This window comes from Prionailurus viverrinus, chromosome A1 (assembly GCF_022837055.1).
Source record: "Prionailurus viverrinus isolate Anna chromosome A1, UM_Priviv_1.0, whole genome shotgun sequence".
NCBI lineage: Eukaryota > Metazoa > Chordata > Mammalia > Carnivora > Felidae > Prionailurus > Prionailurus viverrinus.
Genome location: NC_062561.1, coordinates 1,299,247 through 1,313,647, shown reverse-complemented (window position 1 = coordinate 1,313,647; position 14,401 = coordinate 1,299,247).

Here is a 14,401-nt window from a genome sequence, read left to right as displayed (position 1 = left end):
AAAGGCTAGAGGTTTAAGTTGGAAAGGGTTGGTCTCCTCTAGGAGTACAATAAACACCCGGAGAACACATAGAAGTGAACTATAGTGGTGGGCATCATTATATGCTGTTGCCTCTCTCCAAAGATGACGCATCTCTTAGACAATCTAATCAATGCTATAAACCCTTTCCCCAGAAAAATGTCCATGGGCATGTGCATACACACTTCTGCGTACAGTTTCATGCAGCTCATGAACCTAAACCCCATCCTTGCTGGTAGACTATAAATTCCATGATGGGTTCCATGATGACTGAGGTCTGGCCCTGAGGCCAGGCTATGGGAATTCAAATCCTGCCATTTACTAGCCATGCATTGTGGGCACACTACTTAACCCGTGTGCTTCAGTCACCCTCAACTGTGGCATGGGGGTCGCAACGCTTCTATTTCAAGGGTTGTTGTGAAGTTTAAAGTCAAATTGAGAAGATACACGTGATAGCACATTATTTTTCCACAAAAAGTGCAAAAATGATGGTTAAGAAAGCCTTAACTGCAGCTAAAGGAGTATGGACAATATTTTTAACAGTCATTTTAATCACAGGCCATCACATCTATAGGTAAATCAAACAGAGATGATAACACCTGGGAGAATCAGCCTCCAGGGACCACCTCAGCAGCTCCCCCCACTTCTGCTGGGATGGCTGTGAAGGACAGAAATGAAAGGTAAGTAGGTGGCATTGCCGTCCTTCAGGTGACTCTTGGTCTCAAGGGTGAAATGAAGCAATGCCATTCGTAAGCTGTGCCCACAAGAAAGATGCAAAGAAAACCTGATTTTGCAAAACAACAACAACAACATAACAACAAAACTGCAAAAAAAAAAAAAAAAAGGGCTAAGCCCAGAGAACTGGAGTATTTCATAAGGGCCTTTGCACAATGGCAATTAGACGTATACTTGATATCCCTGTGTTCTTTCCTCCATCCTCTACAGACACCTTCTCTCACTTCCAACTCACTGCATCACACTTTTGCTTTATTTTGCATTTCATCTGCTCCAGGAAACCATAACTTACCGTCTACCCCGTATCCTCCCACGGCATAGCGCGCTTATATTCCATCTAATGACTTTTGCTGACACATATGTGGATTGTTTTGATATCCCTGGATTCCCGAATTAAAATGTAATGCTCTTGGGGCGCCTGGGTGGCGCAGTCGGTTAAGTGTCCGACTTCAGCCAGGTCACGATCTTGCGGTCCGTGAGTTCGAGCCCCGCGTCAGGCTCTGGGCTGATGGCTCAGAGCCTGGAGCCTGTTTCCGATTCTATGTCTCCCTCTCTCTCTGCCCCTCCCCCGTTCATGCTCTGTCTCTCTCTGTCCCAAAAATAAATAAAGGTTGAAAAAAAAAATTAAAAAAAAAATGTAATGCTCTTGAGGGTGGATACCGTGTCTAATCTTTAATACGTACCCCTGAGCATTGTGTCCAAGGGTGGTGGCAGACTGTCTCCATACATAGCTGGGATCTTTATCTCCAAATGTTATAATGTATACTTATGTAAGAAGCTACTCCAGTACGACAGGCTGTTCCCACCTTAAAAAGCTTAAAGACCTGAATCACACTTAGGTCGTAAGGTATCAGCACCAGAATAAACAAGCTAAATTGGCCAGAGAGAGGTCAGAGCCACAATATGATCACTTACATGTTCCAACTGATCACTAAAAGCTAAAGAAGAAACTAAACTGGTAAGACTAATGTGACATGCATGAGGAAGGCGCCTGGCCAGCCACTTGCCCTTGGGGGCCCATGCAGACTACTTTCTATGTCCACAAAACCACCTGTGGGTTGATAGACCCAGAACAGTCCTTACTTCTTGCTTCCTCCTATTTTTCTTTGCCACTAGGCCTGCTTGAAAATAAAGTGCCCTTGTTATAGGCTGCCCCCCCAAACCCTGCAGTGTTCTGTTTCTATGTCCTTCCTGGCATTCTTCCTTGTGTGCATCATATTCTGATCACGGGCCTTCTCTTCTATCCCACTCTTTTCTCCCTGACATGATTCTTCCCCCAAAAACATCAATTCACAGCACGATGCTTCCCCAGAGGTGTGAGGAAACGGGGCAAGATGGCCCCTCATCTGCTTAAAAGGATGTGTCCGGAAACGTACTGCCTCTCTGCTCAAGCAGCAACTATGGGTATACCAGGCCCAGCGCTGACTCATCCTGAATGTCACTGGCACGAGCAATGAGGCCACAATGCCTGGACCTTCAGACCCATAACAGTCATAACAATAAACATAATAATCATAATATACCATATACCATATACCATAATAATCATAACATAAAAAGCATGTGACCCTTTTCAAGCCAGCTTTTGGAGAGCAGAATAAATGGAGATTGTTAACAATTTCAGACAGAAGAAATTCAAGGTTCCATCAAGGTACCCAAAATGTGGAGCCACAGACTACAACCCAAATTTAACTGAATTTGCTCTAAGAGGAAAGAAGGTCAACTGAGTAACATTGTCTGTACTCCTCGTTTACGCCTCCACGTTTGCTTTTCAACCACTTCAGCCCCCCACTCCACCGAAACTCCCACCACCAAGGCCACAAGTGATTTCCTCATTATACAGATAACATTAGTGAAGTGCTTACTACAGGTTTCGTTAAAATAGGGCCTACAACACTCCGCATAACAATGACCTGGGATGTTGTGAAAGTTAAGATTTCTGAGTCTCAGACCCAGAAGAAAAGCTAACCGACCCAGGAAAAATACCTTTTAAATATCTTCTAAAAATGAATGCCGAGTAAAACCATTCTCAGGTAAACAAAAACCGACAGAATTCATTATAAACAAACATGCTCTTCAGGAAATGCTAAGGCAAGTTCTTCAGGCTGAAAGGCAATCACACCAGATAATAAATAGGGTTCCAAGAAGGATAAATATCACTGAAAATGGTAAATATGTGGTAACTATAAGAGACTCCGTGTTTGATCTTCTTCTCTTAGCTTCATTAGAAAGCATATGATTATTTAGTGCAAAAGGAAAAGGAATGCACTGTGGGTTTCTAAAATACATAGGTAGAGTAAATATGACGACGACAATACAATGGTTAGGGTGATGGGTAATTGAAACTGTACTGTTGCAAATCTTCTGTTTTATATTTCACATGAGGGAGTACAGTGTTAACTTTCAGTATAATGTGAAATGTTAAAGGTGCAGATTTTAATTCCCGGAACAATATTCTCAAAGGGTGGTCCCCTGACCAGCAGCATTGGCATCGCCTGGGAACTTGTTAAAAATGCACCTCCCAGGACACCACCCCACCCACTGAACAAGGAACTGTGCGGTGGTGCCCGGTGATCTGTGTTGTAACAAGCCCTCCAGGTGATTCAGGTGCACATGAAGTTTCAGAATTGCTTTTGTAGAGCTGCCTGTTAAACAATAATGCAAAAAGACATAGTGAAAAAGAATAATTAATAGAATGGAATAGAGTAAACAGAACAGTTAAGATGGAATACGAAAAAATAATTTAAAGAAGGCAAAAAAGGAGGACTAGAAGGGAACACAGAAAGCAAAAAAGAAAAATGGGAGACAAATAGCAAAATGGCAGGATTAATCCAACAAAACCAACAATTTCATTAAGTGTAAGTGGACTAGAATCTTCTGTTAAAGGCAAAGATTAGTAGGCTGGGGGAAGAAAAGCAAGATTCAACTATATTCTGTATGCAAACAACTCATCTTAAATACAGAGGCACACGGGGTGCCTCGGTGGCTCAGTCAGTTGGGTGTCTGACTTCACGTCAGGTCATGATCTCGTGAGCCATGAGTCAAGCCCTACATCGGGCTCACTGCTGTCAGCACACAGCAGCCCACTTAGGATGCTCTGTCCCCTTCCCTCTCTGTCCCACCCTGCTCATGCTCTCTCTTTCAAAAATAAACAAACATTAAAAATAAGGCAGTAATAGGTTGAAAGTAAAAGGACAGAAAAAGATACACCATGCAAACACTACATGTATTAAAACTGGAGCAGCTATGTTGATATGTAACAAAGCAGACTTCAAGGTAAAGAGCCCTCTGTAAATAAAATGGTAGGTATGTTATAATGATGGAAGGTCAAACATCACACATACTTAACAATTATACGTTCATGTGCCTACCAATAGTTTGAAAATGCATGAACAAAAGCTGTTAGAACTGAAGAGAAAAAAAGACAAATTTATGAAAACGGTTAGATAATAACATGTCTCTCTTGTTAATTGGCAGAACAAGACAAAAAAAAAATGAGTAAGGAGACAAAAGATATGAGCGACACCACCAACCCCCTTGCCCTAGTTGACAGTCATAGACACTGTACCCAGCGACTGTAGAATACACATTTTTTTCAACAGCGCAAGTGACATCAGGGCAGACCATATGCTGAGCCTCAAACAAGTCTCCATAAATTTCAAAATACGAAAATCTTACAGACTTTCTTTAACAAATGGTCTCCACATGCAAAAAGGAAAACAGAACAAAAACTTCTGGACACAGACCTGTACCCTTCACAAAAATCAACTCCAAATGTATCATGGACTTAAATGTAAAATACAAAACTCCTAGAAGATAACATAAGAGAAAATTTAGAGGACCTTGAACGTAGCGCTGCCTTTTTAGATACAATACCAAAGATATGATCCACAAAAAAATTGATAAGCTGGACTTCATTAAAATTAAAAACATCTGTTGTGCAAAACTCAGTATCAAGAGATTAGAACACAAGCCAAGCCTCAGAGAAAACATTTGCAAAAGACACATATGACAAAGGACTGCTATCCAAAATATACAAAGAACTCTTAAAATTCAACCATAAGAAAACATACAACCCAACTAAAAAATGAGCAAAAGATCTTGACCCCTCACCAAAGAAGATATATAGAGGCAAATAAGCATCTGAAAAGATGCTCCACATCGTATGTCATCAGGGAGATGCAAACTAAAACAAAAATGAGATACCACTACATATCTATTAGAACAGTCAAAATCTGGAACACTGACCACACCATATGCTGACAAGGATGTAGGATGAACAGGAAGTCTCGTGTATTGCCAGTGGAAATGCAAAATGGTACAGCCACTTTGGAAGACATTTGGTGATTTTTTGCAAAACTAAATATGTGATACCATAAGACCCAGAAATTGTGTCCTTGATGTTTAAAACTTATGTCCACACAAAAATGAGTGAAAAACATCCATGCACATGAAGGATTGTAGCACTTGTTTTCATAATTGCCAAAACCTGGAAGCAATCAAAATCTCCTCAGTCGGTGAATGGATAAACTGTGATGCATCCAAACAATTAAATATTATTCAGCGATAAAAGAAATGAAATATAAGATCATGAAGAGACATACAAAAACTTTAAATGCATATCACTAAGTAAAGAAGCCATCTGAAAAGGTTATATAATGTATGAATCCAACCATATGACATTCTAGAAAAGGCAAAAACAATGGACATGATAAAAAGATCAGGAGTTTCCCAGGGTTGAGTTTGGATGTGGGGGAAAAGACAAATAGGCAGAGTGTAGAGGATTTTTAGGGCAGTGAAAATACTCTGTAAGATACTATAGTGGTATATTATGTCATTATACATTTGTCAAAACCCATAGAATGTACAACACCTAAGGTGTAAAGCCTAAAGTGAACTATGGATTTGGGGTTATTACCATGTGCCAATGTAGATTCATCCTTGATAAAAAAAAAAAAAATGTAGCATTCTGGTGAGTGATGTTGATAATGGGGAGACTCTGCATGTGTGAGGACAGAGGGCATATGGGAAATCTCTGTACCTCTCTTTCAATTTTATTGTCAACATAAAATTGACCTAAAAAGGAGTCTTTTTCAAAATCTTAGAGTTTTTTTTTACCAAAACCAAATTCAATTAAAAATCAATTAACAATAAGATAGGTAGAAAACTCCATGTATGTATAAATTAAGCAATAAACACAACTAATTAGCTCATGGATCAAAGAAGACATTACCAGATGAATTAGCAAACACATTTTTAATGTCAGCTCAAAATTTGTGGAATGAAATTACAACAGTGCTTAGAAATGAACTTACGGTTTTAAATAGGTAGACGAGAAAGGAAGATTACGTACAAATCCCGCACGTGCACCATAGCACCCTCTACCGCCACGTGGACCAGCCTTTGGAGTTGGAAATAACCAGTAGAGTTCTCTGCTTCAAAATAGTTCCCTCAACATCTTTCAGAATACCTGGAAATGCTACCAGATTTAATTAGAAAATACAACATCTTTAATTAGAAAAAAACAACATCTTAAGCTTTTATGTCCTCAGTTCTTAAAAGAAATGTATCACAAGGACAAGATTTAGTACAATATGTCCCTAGAAAGAGCAAAGAAGCAAGGCCGGAGAAATAAATATTAAAGATGGAGACAGTGGAAGAATGGGGAACACAAATGATAAACGTCACATGCTTCATGATTTTGCCTACATGGAAGTGTACCAATAGTCACATTCCAAACAGGGATGATAAGCTCAAAACTCAAACAGGATGTCCACGTAGAAGGCAAATTGATAGTAAATCCTACAACGCTAATAAACACGAAGATAATCTCCAACTTGATTCCAATACTACCACCTAATCCTAAATGATACACCTGATAAAGTGTTTGTATGTGTAAGCTGGAAAGATCTTGGGACTAAAATATAACCAAGATAAAATATAGCCAAGATAAACCAAATATAAACCAAGAAAGGACCTCAGACTGCCACCAAAGGCTACACAGCGCTGTGATGGGTAAATCGGGTAACAGGGCAGAACAATGGCAGGTCATCGAATGTGGGGATCCTTTGTAAACCAGTTTGTGTATAAAGCTATGGGGTCATTGTCCCCTCTTCCGTTATCCTCTGCTGAGACACCTCCTAGGAGATGGTGCGACAGCTGCTGCTTTAGAGGGATGTGGGGAACGGGAACCGAGCGTTTGCACCCATCTGGCAACTCCTGGAGGTCTCCTCAAAGGCCTGGTGCACAGAACTCAGGCCCTGCTGACACCTGCCCGCGCAGTCCCCCGGACTACGGTCGAGGCCTCCACTGGCGCCATTTCTCTCGCTTATTGAAACGAAGTTCACTGGTTGGTCGTGGACGCAAGGAGCCACAGTCAGGGGGATGAGCAACTCATTCTACTCAGAAGCAAATAGGTGAGCACAGTCAAGAAGAGATGTAGAAGTGGATAAGGGAGGTCGGGAGTCCCAAACAGGACATTAGGTGAAATGGATCGTGGCCAAAGGCACCGACCCACTCTCCCAGCCAGTTCTGATGAAGGACCCCACCGCCATCCTACTGAGAAGAAGGGGCAACGCCAGAATCATACCTGGTCCATACAGTGCTTATAATTTGCAACGTTTGTTTATGCTGCCTGGTAACCACACAGCTCACTCGCCTCAAGTTATCGTCAGGCATCACTGAAGAGATATACCTGGCCAGGGTCAACCCAACCAGAGTTTGCAATTCGTACCTGAGTACTAAACTTGAGAGCAGGCAGGCAGCATCTTCGAGAGGACGGCTCAGGGCCCGGGGCCGTGTTCCTGGGTGTGCCCACTGGCCTAGGCAGCCCACCATCAAACTGACCAGCAGATCAACTCTCTGTTGACCCTGCAGAACCCCTTGTGGGCAGGCCGACAGCAGCAGGCGTAGTTCAGGAAGGATGGAGAGCTCTGTCCATAAAACACGGCAGTCAGTCCTGTCATGACAGGACACCTCTGTGTCGTCAGCACTGCTGTTCACATCAATCTGGAGAAAACAGCATTAGCCCGGGGGATATGAGCAATACACCCTAACTTTAACTTACACAGTAATTGGACGGTACAAATCATAGCATTGTCCTGAATTTTCCTTTGAAATATCTCAAGTGCCTTTACATGTCTTTGTGATATTGCTGACATATGAAGAAAAGGTAAATGTTAATATCCAGGTCTGGATGGGGATGTGGGCAAAGGATTAGCAAAATCTTTCCCCCTGGGGGCACCTGGGTGGCTCAGTCAGTTGAGTGTCCAGATTCGGCTCAGGTCATGATCTCACTGTTCGTGGGTTGGAGCCCCACATCAGGCTCTGTGCTGAGAGCTCAGAGCCTGGAGCCTGCTTCGGATTCCGTGTCTCCCTCTCTCTCTGCCCCTCCCCTGCTCGTGCTGTCTCTCTCTCAAAAATCAACAAATATTTTTAAAAAAAAATTTTTTTTTTTTAATTTTTTTTTCAACGTTTATTTATTTTTGGGACAGAGAGAGACAGAGCATGAACGGGGGAGGGGCAGAGAGAGAGGGAGACACAGAATCGGAAACAGGCTCCAGGCTCCGAGCCATCAGCCCAGAGCCTGACGCAGGGCTCGAACTCACGGACCGTGAGATCGTGACCTGGCTGAAGTCGGACGCTTAACCGACTGCGCCACCCAGGCGCCCCTAAAAAATTTTTTAATAAAAAAAAAAATCTTTCTCTTCTGTAAAAGAATTTGACCTGTGGTTAACTTCTGGGCCCTGGACTATGTAACTGTCACTGATGATAGAAACAGCCTGATTGATAACTGCACCACGACCGGAAACATGTGAACACCTGACAGGAAGCCACATGCTTGGGCTTCCCTCGGTGCAATGATCTTGCTGGTGCGTGCATTTGTGGGGACCCTGGAAACTACAGGAATGGCTCCTGTGAGGAATGATGCTCCAAAGTCAGCCTCCCCCCCCCCACCTGCCCATGAAACTCAACCCTTTGCACCTGAGCCATCACCTGGGGCAGAAAGACTAGCTCCTTATGACTGGTGGGCAGACCGAGGAGTGTCCACCAAGAGGAAGGTAGGAAGACCTCAGAGTGCCCAGCCAGCACTTTCTGTCCCCTGCACTACACACGTCTGAGCAGACTCATGCCTTGAGAGTTTGACAGTTGATTCAGCTCCATAAAGACACCCTGGTGCTGTTGTATCAAGGCATTCAACTATCTGGTTCATACCAAGCAGGAATTCACATTCACGCCAGTGGTGGTTTCCAAGATGTCTACCTATTTTATTAATTTTTTAAATGTTTATTTTTGAGAGAGAGAGAGACAAAGCATGAGCGGGGGGAGGGGCAGAGAGAGAGGGAGACACAGGATCTGAAACAGGCTCCAGGCTCCGAGCTGTCAGCACAGAGCCCAACACAGCACTTGAACTCACAAACCGCGAGATCAAGACCTGAGCTGAAGTCGGATGCTTCACCGACTGAGTCACCCAGGTGCCCCATACCCATTTTAAAAGCAACTGTCCAGGGGCGCCTGGGTGGCTCAGTGAGTTGAGCTTCTGACTCTTAATTTAGCTCAGGTCATGATCTCATGGTCGTAGGATCGAGCTCCACGTCGGGCTCCACACTGGGCATGAAGCCTGCTTAAGATTCTCTCTCTCTCTTTCTCTCTCTCTCTCTCTCTCTCTCTCTCTTTCTGCCCCTTCCCCCCACTTAGTCAATCAATCAATCAATCAAAGCAACTTTGCAGCAAACACAGATCAAAAACGTCTAAGCCACTAAGCTCTCAAATAGCTGGGTGTGCATATACAAAAAATATATATATATATTCAGCTCAGAAATATCCTGTGGGACCATGCTGAAGATTTACTGTATCCCGGGAGATTCAAAGGACACTGCAGGGAGAAGAGTCAGCCTCGTCATTTGAAGCTTAATGCTCAATCCAAGCGGAGAAGCCAGGCGTGAGACGTACCCCAGGTGCGTCATCTGCAGCACCCAAAAATTGCAGAGTTGAGTTACTCCGGCCCAACTGCCTGCATTTCGTTTCTTCTGATGTTTCATTTCAGTCTCACGAGGTGATAGAAAGAGCCTGAGCAAGAAGTGAAAAGACCTGCCCGGGCAGCACCTTATGTTACATGTGTGGCACAGTCACATCCAATAAATATTTGTTGAATGAAGAAATGAACGAACCTTTCTGAACCCTCAGCTTCTTCCTCTGTAGAGCGAAAATATCTACCTCACCTATCTTGGAGAATTGTTTTCAAGTGAGGTAATGCACGCGAGAGCTCTTCAAAAACCGCATAGCACTGAACAATTAATAGTATAAAGACATTATTAACAGGCTCCTTTCATTACTGAGTTCTTTTTTTTTTTAATTTTTTTTTTAATGTTTTATTTGTTTTTGAGACAGAGAGAGACAGAGCATGAACAGGGGAGGGGCAGAGAGAGAGGGAGACACAGCATCTGAAACAGGCTCCAGGCTCTGAGCTGTCAGCACAGAGCCCGACGCGGGGCTTGAACTCACGGACTGTGAGATCTTGACCTGAGCCGAAGTCGGACGCTCAACCGACTGAGCCACCCAGGCGCCCCCTGAGTTCTATGAGAAAGGTGCATCTTGAGACAGATCTCGACATTTACGGCCCACGTAGTTCTCCGGTGGGAAAGAGCTTAGCGCTAGTGTCGATGTCAAGCACGGCGGACATGTGGGCTTAGTAGAAACGGATTCTTTACTGTAGTGTCATTGTTGCCTGTCGAGTACGTGAAGCTCCAGGAGGTTTACATCTCGACTCCATCTTCCAAGGTATGCCTGCTAGATCTCTCAAGGCTTAGACTGTTCATTCAGCACAAGTCACTCCTTACACCACACTAAATTACACGGACTTAGGTGTTAACCTACTGCAGGATACAGTTTCTTAATCACACCCAAAAAAATTTTACGGAGTTGCCACACCCATGTCAATGTCTCTTCTCTGCCAGGGTCCCATGCAGGTCCCACGGCAGGCACGTCCAGAGCCACGCACACCTACGGAGACTCAGTAAACGTTCATTGGGTGAATGCAATGGGTGACTCATCCAATGAAAAGGTGACAAGGGCCTAAATAAAGTCGTTGAAAAGACAGAGAACAGAGATACAAGAGAACTCAGAAGAGAGAATTGAGATAGTGGCTTATGGGGGCTACGGGGTGCCTAAGGATAAGGAGGTTTCACGTCAGTGACTGGAAGATTGTCTGGGCCGTTACCCGAGACAGAGAACTCAAAAGGAAAGGTGGAAGGGGGGAAGTTCTCAAACAACTTTTCTTACAGTATTTATTTATCACCATGCTTTTACTTTTCTCCCTTCCCCCTTCCCTTGCAATGTAATGAAATTTAGCATTATAAACAATGCTTCCTTTTTCCCTAGCTCAACTAGAAAACTGACACACTAGGTACAGACTGAATCAAACTCTTTTGCTCTCCATTTGTCACAGGATACTATTTCCCCTGTTCAAGGAGGCAAATGATGGCTTCCAAGTTTGTAATGACACGCTAGAAAGGATATTACGGTTCGGTGCTGGCCAAATACAAGGGTGTTAGTTATGGGTGATTGATGCTAAGCTGCTTTTCTGACACCAGCTGGGACAGAAACAGGTCAAAGATAGAACCCACGTCATCTCCCTTAAGACTAAGACGGATGTTGATCCTTCCAGTTGCTTAAGATTACACGGTTGATTCTGGTAACTGTGCAAAGTTTCTTGTTAAACATTAAAAAGAGAAACAGTGGGACACTAACTTGTTTCATCAGTTAAGATAGAGGATTCCATCTGCCTGGATCATTTCAGCTATGGAGTTTTGACACGGGTGCCTTGGAAGATAAAATAGCTTAGACTTTGGGTCAAAGTCTTACCACTGGGCCCAGATAGGGCCAAAGGCCCTAAGAACCAAAGGCTGAAGGTAGGTCAGATTCTGCAAATAACATGGCTTGGCTCTCAGAAATTTTCTTGAATAAGAGTGTAACTGTTTAGTAGATTGACAACTGTGTCCGGGTCCTCTTTGGTCCCCATAAAAATAATGCTTGAGAAACCTGGATCCGCGGATGTGGAGAATGAGAGCTGAGAGAAGTTCTAAAATGGATGAGCTCAGGGTCCGCTTGCTTCCCTCCCAATTCTTTGTTGATTTGCCATAAAAACATGAAACCCCTGAGCTTTCTACCTGGCCACAAAATAGAAATTATAAGTGAGTAGCCCTGTTTGTGGAGACCAGAACAGCTGGTTATTATATGTACCAGAACGTGTACTCAACAGACCAGACATAGAGATAGGGGTGAGAAGAGGTAAATCAAAGAAAGATGAGGGAAGCTAAAATTCAAAGAGCTTAATGTTTTCACATTCATTCATTCACTCACTTATTCATGCAATATGGTCAATTTACTGTGTTAGGCCTAGAACATAGTGAATGAATGTTCAACTATTTGTTGAATGAATGAAAAAGAAAATTACTACAGGAAGCAATGTAATGACACATTTATTGGGGCACCTGGGTGGCTCAGTTGGTTAAGCATCTGACTCTTTTTAAAAAAAAAATTTTTGGGGCGCCTGGGTGGCACAGTCAGTTAAGCGTCCGACTTCAGCCAGGTCACGATCTCACGGTCCGGGAGTTCGAGCCCCGCGTCAGGCTCTGTGCTGACGGCTCAGAGCCTGGAGCCTGTTTCCGATTCTGTGTCTCCCTCTCTCTCTGACCCTCCCCCGTTCATGCTCTGTCTCTCTCTGTCCCAAAAATAAATAAAAATGTTGAAAAAAAAAATTTTTTTTTAACGTTTATTTATTTTTGAGACAGAGAGAGACAGAGCATGAACGGGGGAGGGTCAGAGAGAGAGGGAGACACAGAATCGGAAACAGGCTCCAGGCTCTGAGCCGTCAGCACAGAGTCCGACGGGGGGCTCGAACTCACGGACCGCGAGATCGTGACCTGAGCTGAAGTCGGCCGCTTAACCGACTGAGCCACCCAGGTGCCCCATTAAGCGTCTGACTCTTGATCTCAGCTCAGGTCATGATCTCAAGGTTCGTTGAGTTCAAGCCCGACATCAGGCTCTGTGCTAAATGGTGTGGAGCCTGCTTGGGATTCTGTCTCTCCTTTTCTCTGCCCCTCCCCTGCTTGTGCTCTCCTCTCTCTCTCTCTCAAAAAAAATAAATAACCCCCCCCCCAAATTTAAAAACACATTTGTTAAGAAAATCAACTGCTTAAATATTTTAATGTTTTGTTGTAAGTAAGTGCTATTAGCTACAGGATATGATTTTGTTAATTAATGTAAGATCTTAAGCTAAAGAACAAAAGGGCTTTCTTTTCCTTTTTAATTAATACACTTTATTTTTTAGGGCAATTTTAGGTGTACAGAAAAATTGAGTGGAAAGAAAAGAGAGTTCCCAAATACCCTTTGTTCCCCATATACAGTTTCCCCTATTATTAACATCTTGCTTTAGTGTAGAATGTTGGTTAAAATCAGGGAACATCAACTGACACATCATTATCACCCAAAGTCCACAGTTCACATCAGGGCTCGCTCTTGGTGTTCCATCGGGTGAGTTTTGACAAATGTATAATGACACGTATCCACCATTATAGTATCGTATAGAATACTTTCACTGCCCTAAAACTCCCCTGTGCTGCACCTACCTATTCGTCCTTTCCTCTCCCCAAACCCCTGGCAACCGCTGACCTTTCTACTGTCCCCATAGTTTTGCCTTTTCTAGAATGTCCTATTGTTTAGAATCATACAGTATGTAGCCTTTTCAGGTCGGCTTCTTTCACTTTGCAATATGCACTTAAGCTTCCTCCATCTCTTTTCATGACTTTTCATCTCTTTTTAGCACTAAATAATATTCCCTTGTCTGGATACACCATGTTTGTTTGTTCATTCACCTACTGAAGGACATCTTGGTTGCTTCCAAGTTTTGACAGTTATGAATTAAAATGCTACAAACATCTGTGCATAGGTTTTTGTGTAAACGTAGGTTTTCAGCTCTTCTGGGTAAATGCCAAGGAGCGCAATTGCTACATTGTATGGTAAGACAATGTTTAGTTTTGTAAGAATCTGCCAAACCGTCTTCCAAAGTGGCTGCACCATTTTGCATTCCCACCAGCAATGCGTGAGAGTTCCTATTGCCCCACATCCTTGCCAGTGTTTGGTCCTTTCATTCTTTTGGGTTCTAGCCATTTTAATAGGTGTGTAGAGGCATCTTACTGTTGTTTTAATTTGCATTTCCTGATGACAGATGATGTGGGGTATCATTCCAAATCCATATCTGCCATCTGCATATCTTCTCTGGTGAGGTGCCTTGTTTAGATCTTTTGCCCATTTATTAAACTGAGTTTTTGTTTTCTAATTGTTGAGTTTTAAGAGCCCTTTGCATATTTTGTGTACAGCCCTTTATCAGATATGTGCTTTGCAAATATTTTCTCCAAATTTGTGGCTTGTCTTTTCATTACCTTAAAAGCATCTTCTGTAGAGTAAAAGTTTTTTATTTTAATGAAGCCCAACTCACCAATTTTTTCTTTCATGGATTCTGCTTTCAGTGCTGTATCTAAAAAGTCATCATCAAGCCTAAGATTTCCTGTAGATTATCTCCTACACTCTCTTCTTAAAATTTTAAAATCTGGGGTTTTACATTCACATTTTACATGATCCATTTTGA